Source organism: Panthera leo, chromosome D2 (genome assembly GCF_018350215.1).
Source record: "Panthera leo isolate Ple1 chromosome D2, P.leo_Ple1_pat1.1, whole genome shotgun sequence".
NCBI lineage: Eukaryota > Metazoa > Chordata > Mammalia > Carnivora > Felidae > Panthera > Panthera leo.
Window position 1 is genome coordinate 69,759,157 of NC_056689.1, and position 9,116 is coordinate 69,768,272.

Sequence of the window (9,116 nt, forward strand, 5' to 3'; positions counted from 1 at the left end):
CTCAGGTAATCCATGGAACCCTTGGGGCCTCACCGTCCTCAGTGGCCAACAGAGGACGTTGTTGGCCACGGTAAGGGTGTTTTTAACTTTGGCTGTCTGAGCAGGAAGAAAGGCGGTGAGGGAAGATGGAGAGCAAAAGGAAATGAGATCTTTAGAGCAATGCTTCCCAACCCTTTTCATGTCTTGATGCACGTGAAAATACTGCTACCAACTGCCCCTCTGGGGTAAATGGAGGAGGCTTCTCTGAGCCGGAGGCACCATGCTGGGGGCTCCGGTGTCTTGAAGGCTGAGGACATTGCTATCTCAGGCACCTCCAAGGGGATACTCTACCACAGAGGACCCGAGCCCTGAAAAAATGGTGCACACCTCAGGACTACGCTTCAAATAAACAGAGACTGTCCTGAACCATGAGATGAGGGTGAGATAATCCAACCGTAATTCACTCATGGCGGCTTCTTTGATGACCTCTTGGGCAATATCAAATTCCTGCAGAGATTTTGTCATCGAGTCTCTGCCCGCTGTTGCTGCCTGTTGGTGGGGGTGGGGTGGGGTGACCAGGAATGAAGATTCTTGGGAAAGACTGCTCGGGAGGAGGGAACCCAGGGCCCCCAAATCTTACCAGTTTGATCAGTGCTTTCATCCCGAAAAGCAACCCTACATCCTCTTCCTGTCTTCAGTCTTTGGGGGACAAGTGCTTGAAGCCAGAGGCTTGATTGAAGGGATCAAGCATTCCATTTGGGGGTCCTGCCTGTCTCTCAGGCTTTTCCTATTTTGTAATAACAGGCTTTTTAGTGTGTCTTATTTATTTTTTCCATCCACCCTAAGAAACGATGAGGTAACCGGGCCCAGATAATTGCCGCACACCTGCAGGACGCAGGCCTGGTGCCATGAACGCAGTGGAGAGAGCGTCACGCCCCTGGCCACACAGATCAGCTGGCCGTCCCGCCCCCTCCTCCTGCACACCTGCAGAGGCCCGTCACTTGGGACAGGAGGGCCTATTAGGGCTCTTGTAATTGAGATGGGGTGAGGGAGTTTACCCCGGCTCCTCTGGAGTGGGAGAGAAGGAGCCGGCTTAGATGACAGGAAACCGTCCCCTCTGCTCCGTGCAGCGGACTGAGAAAGGTGGCCTGGGTAATAATGGGGTTAGCTAATCCTGATAGTCATAAGGGTAGGAGAGTCCATCATCATAATCACGGCTAATGGACTCCAGATGGAGAAATATAATTGTTCTCATTAACATGGTTACACACACACACACACGCACGCACGCATACCCATGCACGCGCACTCAGAGGCCCATTCTGCCCACATACCTGACTCTGATAAGGACTGTCAGATAAGAACAGCCCACACCACAAAGCTAGATGGAGGGCATTGTCAATTATTCCTTCCGTTTCCCCCTTCCACAACATCCATGCATACGTAATGGTTTCATTAACCTCGAGACTCCTGCAGATGAGTTGAAAACCCAGGCTTACACGGCCAATTAATTGGCTGTACATTTTGCACGGCGTATGGAAGTACATTTCTCCTGCCCCTTCAATACGGCCTGACTTTTCGGCTGTATTTCATAAGTGTTAATGTAATGTTGCTGAAAGGAAATATGGCCCAAAGCAGGAAACTTCCCCCCCCCACCTCTCTGGGATGCAGCTGTTCATTTGGTTTGGGCTGTTAATTCAAACCACTCCCAGGTGCCTATTTCATATTATCTCTTGTTTAGGACAAAATAAAATGAAACTGTCAAAACCTCTCTGCCTCGCTCAGCGCTGGGCTCAATAGCCCCATAAAGAGACCCCGGGCGAGGAAGCAAGTTCTCTGAGCAAGTGCTCGAGAGAAGGGCAGGCCTTCCAGGTGAAAGTTTGACCTGCAACGAATCCACCTTCCCCAGAAAGGCATCGTCGGGGTCCTGTAGCGACTTCGTTCCTACCTCTGGGCCCTGGCATTTGACCTTCCTCACCAGGAATGCCATTCCCGCTCTGTTTCCTGCTCTCTTGCAAAGTCTCCTCCCTGCATCTCTCCCTGAGCACTCTACTTTTCCGGCTGAGACCTATAGTAGGTGCTCAGTAAATCTTACGCGTTATTAATATGTCTACTTCTTGAAGCAAGTCAGTTGTTCAGGGCTCATAAAATATTTAATAGAGTAAGAACTCTCAGGTGGATTCACCCATGATTTGCATGTATCCCAGAATTCTATTTATAGCCACACTCTCGCCTTTTCTCTAACGAATGCCTCCCTAAAGTGGACATTTCTCTCTGCTATCTGCTGTTGGCCACTCCGCCATTGTGCCAGACGCAGACGCTGAGGGAGGGGCTGGGAACAGCAGGAGGGAAGGACAGATGTCTTTGCTGGAGTCCCAGCGTCCTCCCAGGGAGAAAGGTGCGTGGCTTTTAGGATGTTCTGTTAGGATGTTCGATGACTGTTTCCTTTTTAGCCAAAGTGATCTCTCACTTCCGGCAGCACAGGAAGAATGGCTCCTTTGGGTGATTTTTACAGCTGAAGTTTCTGGGTCTAGGTTAGGTAGTACCAGGTGCCCCTGTTAGTGAGAAACAGTTCCTCTTGCTGACTGAGTTTCGATTCCAGTCCCTGGTCCACTCGGGGCCTCCGATCAGTGGGGAACTGAACATCTCCCCAGCAGCGTCCTGGCAAACCTTGGTCAGCTGTTGTTTGACAGGAAGGAGGTGGGTCCAGTGTCTTTACTTAGTGGCTTTCTAGAAGAGCCACATCAAAAGCAATTCTGCCTCCACGCTTCACACAGGCCACCGGATCTCTGTCTCTCTCTGTCTCTCTCTGTCTCTCTCTGTCTCTCTCAAGTCTCTGGCTTCTGGAAGAGACTGCCAGCCAGGGAGGGTGAGGCCAACGTGGCCACAAGCACACTTCATAAGTGAGGAAGATTCCTGGGAAACAGGATTTCATAAGTGGCTGCCGGAAAATGCTAAGTGAGATGCCTTTTTGTTATTGTTATTGTTGTTGTCATTTTTAAGTATCCTTCAAAGGATCTGGCCACCTCAGACTCATGTCTGTGCTGTTCTCTAAACCGTTCAGAGACTAAGAGCATCCGTGCTCTGGAGAAGAAAGCGTCGCACCATGTGTTAGCGAGCACGTTTTGTATTTTTGAGCCACTTTTTCTGTAGCCTGGGGCCTGATTGATTTTAGGTTCAGCCTAACATCTTGGCCTGAGATCCTGTGGAGAGTTGGAGAGACTTAAAGAAACAATTCAGACCCAAACCCTTGTTTTTTTTTTGAGAACTGACCCTTCCATCTGTTGACAATCAAATATTGAACCTATTAAGAGTGGCAGGTCCCCAAGCTGGGAGGAAGGAAGGAATTTCCCAGAGTCCCCGGAGACAAAGGACCTTTTGACTACACCTGGGGGTGAAGGGTGACCAGCCCAGGTCAGACTCAGCCGGGATCAGACAAGCGGGAGCAGCTGGTGGGACGGGAGCGGGGGTCTGCCTCGCTCAGTCCTGATTTGCCGAGTGAGGGGGCGAGGAGAAGGAGAGTGTAGAGAGCGGATTTGCCAGGAGACACGCCAGAGTGTGGACTTGGGGCCCCTTGCCGGGCCTCCCTGTGCCCCTCAATCGTGCTTTTCCATCGTCTGTGTTTGTGACCTCCTCCCCCACCAGACCTTCAGCTCCTCAACAGCGGGAGCTCTGACTCCCTCCTCTCTGAAGGGCCCGGGATGTAGCAAGTGTTCATGGAATAAATAAATGTGGAGACTCATAAAGGGGGTTTCTCAGAGCAGGGCCACAGCTCGCTCTTGCAGCACATCTGCGTGAATGAGGGAAGTCACCCCTGGAGGCAGACATAGGCCTATGGGCACATGGGTTGATGGGGGAAGCACCCCCTCTCTTGGCCGAGTGTGTTCATACAAGGCGCATTTTGAATAAGAGCACACAGTGGCCATCCTTATGATTTAGAAATTGGGGCCGATGTCCCAAGCCCTGTCCTTCGGGACATCGCGCACCACGGTGGGCTGATGGATGGTGGTCTCTGAGTGGGGCAGGAGATGGCCAGAAGGCAGCATCTTACCCCTGCGGCAGTGACCGCCCCCCCCCCCCCAACTTTAAGGTCTGCACGTGGGCTGTCTGGCCGCCTTTTCCAGGGTCTTCTCTCTGCCCCCACCATCCTCTGGCTGTTCTGTTAGCAACGCTGGGCCCCTCTGGTCTCTTTAGCCAGCGAGTTCACCAGTAGCCTTTTGGTTCACACAGACCTAGGCTGGATTCCCGGTCCTTCTCCTTGCCCACCTGCGAGTCCTTTGGAGGACGTTTAATGTCACCCCAGCTGCACAACGGGGACGTGGCGAGGCCACGTGAAGAGGTTGTGTCCGCAGGGCCCAGGACCGTGTCGGACAAAGAAGTCTTTCCCAAAGGTGTGCAGCAGGAAGGCCCTGCCCACCCGAGCTTCACCGTCAAGACCACATATCTTCCATTCTTCCTGCCCAAGACTCCCTTCCACACCACTCACGTTTTTGTGCTGAGGTGGCACAGAGCCGGGACCTTGGGAACAGATGGACCCAGTGTTGACTGCAGGCCCACAGTGTGATGGGCTTCATGCTGGGTCCCTCAAGCCGAGGTCAGCTGAGAACTGTCATGGAGGGCTGCTGAGTTGGCCATCAGATGGATGGGTGGGGACTGTTCATTGTACTTCTCTTACAGTTATTCTTTCGTATGTAGACATGGCCCTGCCTTCACTGCTCTGAAGGATCCTGGTCCTTTTGCAACTTCTCTTCCTGTTTTCTTATCCCCGTGGTGCCCCGTCAGAATGAGCTATATAACTGTGAGGATCCACCGAGAGAACCACATCCACTTCCCTGCCGACGTGAAGGAAGTTAAGAATGCAAAGCTCAGAGCGCAGAGAATAGAGTTCGTGAATTTCTCAGCTCAAGCCCCGCATATGAACCATAATCTGTGTATTTATATTCTCAGCTTTCCAGACAGACAGCGGGACAGGTCGAGGGCACTTCTCGTTCCTTCTCCTGGGAGTTACATTCCTGTCCAGCACGCAAATGGAAAATAACCCTACGCTCTAGCTACAAAGAAGAAGAACATGCTGTTTGGGCAAAATCGTTTCTAGTTCCATCTTGGCCAGCTCTTGGCGCGATTTCTGCCGGCCGCGGAGCGACCTTTCTCGTTTCAGCTTATTCAGCGGTAAAACGGGGCTATCCTCTCTGCCTCGCCGGCTTCGCGGTTAGGAGTTTTAAAGAATTTTGCCTTGTTTCAGCGGATCTCGTGTGGCCCACTAGGAATACGTGCTCATCAGAGAAAGATGAGCTGGCAAGCCCTCAGTTCTAGTCTTCTCTGATACCAACTGTATACCTCATCTTCCGTTTCTCGACTCTAGGGTTCTCAGAAACTACAGTAGGGATTTCATTGCAAAGGCTGTCTGCAGAGGCCCACCTCAAGAAATGAATCTGCTAGTTCTCCACTTGCCAAGTGGAAATGAGAACAATCCCTTTACTACTTCCTTTTTATTTTTTAGATTTTTCTATTTTTATTTATTTTATATATATTTTTTATTATGCCTCGTAGCAAGAACTATCAAACTCCACCCATTGGACCAGAGTCCCCTGTGGTGTTACTGAAAGACATGTCCCTCATGTAGCACACGACCTATGCTTGTGAGTTCACCGGCCTCAACCTCAGGCTTTAACAACATGCAGTTACTTCCTTGGCGTATGGTTATGGGAAACGAAATGAGTTGGTAGGAGGGAAAGTGTTTCCAGAACAATAGAGTGTTGCTAATGCCAACCTAGGGGAACAGCAATGCCAGTTGCTTCGTCGGCTAACGTTTCTTTCGCTTGTGAGTAACTCATTCGAGATGGAAGGGGTTGTGGCTCTGTTTATGTGGTTTATATTTTGTGACTTATTTCTCAGCTTAACGCGGGCAGGTGGCTCAGGAACCTCCACCCATTTGAAACGTATTCTGTTCCTGTTTCTCAGAGCCCTACTCTCTGGCAGCCTGAAATACTGGCTCAAGTTCGCATACAGGCAGAGGATTTGGGGACATCAGAGGAAGTAACCTTTTCACCAAGGAAGGGAAGGGGCGACAAAGGAGAGGAGGAGGGAAGTGCTAAGTATTGTACCTTGTCCATAGAGTTAGGCCAGGGATGAATTAATCCCTGATGACACGCTGGAAGAAAACAAATAAACACCCCCCCCCCGCCTCCCCGCCTCCCCCGCCTCCACTCCACACACCAGAGGACCCGGCTTTCATTTAACAGTCAGTCAAATGGTGAGAAAGCATTAGGCCTCCTTAATGATGAAGAAACCAAATATTTCATCCGGTCGGGTCTGCAGTGAGTCAAGGGGAAGAGGCAGTGTAATGACCAGGCTTGTCCGTGACCATTTGGCTTGTAGCCATCATCAGAGCCTAGGACTGCAGCGAGGAAGGACCCAGGGATGAGCTGGGAGCCACACGCACGGCCCCGTGCTCCGTGCAGTGTAAACAGCCAGTACATCTGGGTGCCTCATGCTCTCGTACCTTAGAGTGAGGGAAGACACAAGGCTCGCTGAAAGATGACCTAAGCCTGGGGAGTGAGTTGGAAGGAGCAGCGGGTGATGAAAATGGTTGGGTAGCGTGGTGTCTCCTCCAGCATGGTGGAAACGGGGCTGGATGGGTTGCACACCTTCACAGGTGTGAGGTTTGCATTCTTTCTGAACCAGAAGTCAGGGTCGACTCTGGCCGTGGCAGCTGGGGGCGGTGTGGTCCACTGGCAGCGGTGTCAGTAACACAGGAACAGCAGTAGCCACACGTGGAGAGTTTATCGCCCGTCGGAGGAGCCGTTTGGCCACGGCCGACAAAGGGTGATGGTGGTTTTGCTGCTCAGCACACGTGCTTTCTGCTCCCCTCTCGTTGGTACCGCAGACTGCCTCCCATGTCATGGAGTCAGTATCAGCCCTGATACGGCCTCTTCCTGGCCATGTGATTGGTTATGGAATTAACATACAGCTCAGGCGGGGCCAATTGGAGTCCTTCTCTGAGACGAATATATGGATACCGGGAGAAGGAAGCAGCCCTCCTTCTGGTTGGTTAGCTAGGCTTGGAGGCTGTACTTTTGGAGTTTCTGGTGGCTAGCCTTTCTACCTCCTGGAGAAAGTCTGTCCACCACAGGAAAGAGCTGGGTCACTATCCAGAGAGAAGCGGAACTGGGACACGGAGAAAGAGCCTGATGACTTCACTTGGGCCCCTGGATCCAATCACAATTGAGGCCAGATGCACCCTTATGTTCCCAGTGAAAGGAGCCAAAGAATTCTTGGTGTTTGTGTGAGCTAATCTGAGCCGGGTTTCTGTCACCTGAACCTGGACAGTCTGGAAGAGGTGGGGGTCAGGGGTGAAGGTGGGACTGAGCAAGTGAGAGGTCAAAGAGGAAAAGGAAAGGAAGCAGAAAAGAGTGTGACCCGATGGCCCTCATTAGGAAGGGGTGGGGGGGGGATCTACTCTGGTTTTCCGAGACTCCGTGAGACCTGACCTTTGAGAAAGGACACTCATTGTTGAAAGGAAGACCTACTTTCGTCAGGGAGTCGGTCTCATGGCTCCTGGAATGCAAATGTCCACAGACATTCAAGTCCCCTCCCCTGGTCCCTCCAGACCACTCCTCGGCTGACCAGTAAGACCCTTCATGAATGACATTTAGTTACGATGCTGAGGGTAAGCTTGGGAATTGGACAGACTTTGATCTCTAACTTCAGCCCTTATCAGCAGAACAGCCTCAGGCAGATTACTGATGCTCTCTACCCTCAGTTTCTTCCTCTTGAAGATGGGGCTAATAATTATATCCACCCGACTGCAGTGTGGTGAGAATCCCATCACCCAGTGCACAATTTCTCATGAGGGGGGAACGGTAAAATAGATTAGAAGACACCCATAGTAAGGAGGAAAACTAAGCAATTTAAAGCATGACGATGATTTACCGGGAGGACCACGTTAGTACAGTGAAGACTTTTTTAAGTGACATAATTCGAGGAAGAGTCTAATTTCTAGAAAAGGGAATTAGAGGTCATGTACTCAAAATAATTGAAAGCGGGGACGTGAGGAGACATTTGCACAACCGTCTTCCTAGCAGCACTGTTCCCAATCGCTCAACGGTGGCTGCAGCCCAGGTGTCTAGCCACAGATGAATGGGTCATCACAACATGGCAGACGTATGGGTAATTGCTCAGCTTTAAAAAGGAAGGCAATTTGGACACCTGCTACAACATGGATAAATCTCGAAGACGTGATGTTAAGTGATACAAGACGGTCACAAAAAGGCAAATACTGCGTGATTCCACTCCCAGGAGGTACAGAGAGCAGTCAAATTTTTAGACACAGACAGTAGAGTGGTGGTTTTCCAGGGGACGGGGGAGGGGGAATGGGGAGATGTTGTTTAGTGGGTACAGAGTTTGTTTTGCAAGATGTAAAAAGTTCTATGGATGGACGGTGGTGATGGCTGCACCACTATGGGAAGGTACTTAATGCCACTGACCTGTGCACTTAAAAATGGTGAAAGCACACATATGTTAGGTTATGTATGTCTTACCACAATTTTTAAAAAGGAAGTTAGAGCCACGTGTATAGTAAGGATGCATTTCCATTTCGACAAAAGGACATAAGTTTTGTGTACGTGTTGAGCAAAAGGCAGAGTGAGTCACACCAAGTGGTTCCAGCGATTCTCTGTGGGAGTGAGTAGGTCTGGGGGGGGGGGGCAGTGTTGCTTGAGACACTTCAGTGTTGTTTAAATTGTTACCACGACCAAATATTGTTCGTGTCATTTCAACGAATAGCATTAAATTATAACTATTTGTGTTCTACTTGGACACTTTCAAAGTATCTCTTGGACTAAAGAATGCCGGGGCTGTTTTGGAAAACAGTTTGGCAGCTTTGCAAGTGGCTTATGTTACCTTATAATCCAGCAGTTTGCCTCTTAGATACATACTGAAAACATATGCCCCCACAAAAACTTGTAGGCTCATGTTCATAGCAGCGTTCTTCATAATAGCCCTCAAATGGAAACAACCCAAATGTCCATCAACCGATGAACGTCTCAACTAGCAGCACAAACACACAATGGACTATTATTCGGTAATAAAAAGGAATGAAGTAATGTTACAGGCTACAGCACGGACGAACCTTGCAA

General features: G+C 50.3%; 1 pseudogene; it reads right to left on the reverse strand.

The window, feature by feature from the left end:
- Nucleotides 1-5,521: 5,521 nt before the first annotated feature.
- Nucleotides 5,522-5,661, reverse strand: LOC122202902 (annotated as a pseudogene).
- Between the last annotated feature and the right edge of the window lie 3,455 nt (nucleotides 5,662-9,116).